Source organism: Cervus elaphus, chromosome 18 (assembly GCF_910594005.1).
Source record: "Cervus elaphus chromosome 18, mCerEla1.1, whole genome shotgun sequence".
In the NCBI taxonomy this organism is placed as follows: Eukaryota; Metazoa; Chordata; class Mammalia; order Artiodactyla; family Cervidae; genus Cervus; species Cervus elaphus.
This window is the reverse complement of record NC_057832.1, coordinates 55,494,754-55,496,753: the sequence shown is the minus strand read 5'-3', so window position 1 is coordinate 55,496,753 and position 2,000 is coordinate 55,494,754. Positions and strand designations below refer to the sequence as shown.

Genomic DNA, 2,000 nt, shown 5'->3' with positions numbered 1-2,000 from the left:
ACCTTTTGGTTTGTAGCTTATAAATCTCCATCAATTTGGAAATAAATACCTAATTATATCATACTTTTGATAAATACTAAGAGAAAACAAGGGTCAGTGAAGCTTGAATTGACATTCAATTATTTTAAACTTTTTTCTAAGCAGAACGAGCTGGTCATATATATTAACTGGTTGCATTCATTTCTGATGATGGATCCTTCCCGTTCCTTTTATAGGGTTTGATCCCTAACAAACATTTGGCACCCTGAACTCTGTCTTGACCCCTGCTCCCAGAGAACCTGATTGATGACAAATAAGGAAGAGGACACCACCGAGATGGATAGTCCTGCATTAGGGTGCTGGGGCTGCCAGAACAAAGCACCACAGACTGGGCAGCTTCAATGATACATATTTACTGTCTCACGGTTCTGGAAGCTAGAAATCCAAAAATGAAGATGTTGGCAAGGTTGGCCCTTCTGAGGCCTGTGAGGAAGAGATCTGTTCCAGGCCTCTCCCTGACTTGTAGAAGGCTGTCTTCTCCCTGTGTCTCTTCACACTATCTTTCCTCAATGCATATTTGTGTCCGTATCCAAAATTCTGTCTGCGACCTTACCAGGAACATCATTAGCATTCATATTTCTGGCAACATTCTGTTCATGATGATGTATGTATTTTCTAAGACAATAGGAACTTTCTCTACAGCTCTTCTCTTTGAGTTCTTAGCCAGAATCTCTTTTATTTATTTTTTTTTCTTTTTTTTTTTTTTCTTATTAGTTGGAGGCTAATTACTTCTCAACATTTCAGTGGGTTTTGTCATACATTGATATGAATCAGCCATAGACTTACACGTATTCCCCACCCCGATCCCCCCTCCCACCTCCCTCTCCACCCCATTCCTCTGGGTCTTCCCAGTGCACCAGGCCCGAGCACTTGTCTCATGCATCCCACCTGGGCTGGTGATCTGTTTCACCATAGATAGTATACATGCTGTTCTTTTGAAATATCCCACCCTCACATTCTCCCACAGAGTTCAAAATTCTGTTCTGTATTTCTGTGTCTCTTTTTCTGTTTTGCATATAGGGTTATCGTTACCATCTTTCTAAATTCCATATATATGTGTTAGTATGCTGTAATGTTCTTTATCTTTCTGGCTTACTTCACTCTGTATAATGGGCTCCAGTTTCATCCATCTCATTAGGACTGGTTCAAATGAATTCTTTTTAACGGCTGAGTAATATTCCATGGTGTATATGTACCACAGCTTCCTTATCCATTCATCTGCTGATGGGCATCTAGGTTGCTTCCATGTCCTGGCTATTATAAACAGTGCTGCGATGAACATTGGGGTGCACGTGTCTCTTTCAGATCTGGTTTCCTCAGTGTGTATGCCCAGAAGTGGGATTGCTGGGTCATATGGCAGTTCTATTTCCAGTTTTTTAAGAAATCTCCACACTGTTTTCCATAGCGGTTGTACTAGTTTGCATTCCCACCAACAGTGTAAGAGGGTTCCCTTTTCTCCACACCCTCTCCAGCATTTATTGCTTGTAGACTTTTGGATAGCAGCCATCCTGACTGGCGTGTAATGGTACCTCATTGTGGTTTTGATTTGCATTTCTCTAATAATGAGTGATGTTGAGCATCTTTTCATGTGTTTGTTAGCCATCTGTATGTCTTCTTTGGAGAAAAATATGGAACACTTCACGAATTTGCGTGTCATCCTTGCGCAGGGGCCATGCTAATCTTCTCTGTATCGTTCTAATTTTAGTATATGTGCTGCCGAAGCGAGCACCAGAATCTCTTTTAATGTCCATGTTTCTATTGGCAATCCCTTCAAGGGATACAAAAATCCCTAGGCTTTTTGTATCATGCACTTCAAATCTGTCCAACCCCTACTTTTACCCAATTCCAAAGTCATTTCCACGTTTTTAGGTATCCTTTACCCCCACTTCCTAGTACCAAAATCTCTATTAGCCAGGGCTCTCCAGAGAAACAGAATTAATAGGAGATACAGTGGTAGTGTT

The 2,000-nt window shown here is 41.0% G+C and overlaps 1 non-coding gene across 1 annotated transcript; it reads right to left on the bottom strand.

Moving 5' to 3' along the window:
* Window positions 1-1,661: 1,661 nt before the first annotated feature.
* On the bottom strand, window positions 1,662-1,768 carry LOC122674923. The gene has a single exon (XR_006335087.1). It is a non-coding gene; the product is annotated as a U6 spliceosomal RNA (small nuclear RNA).
* Between the last annotated feature and the right edge of the window lie 232 nt (window positions 1,769-2,000).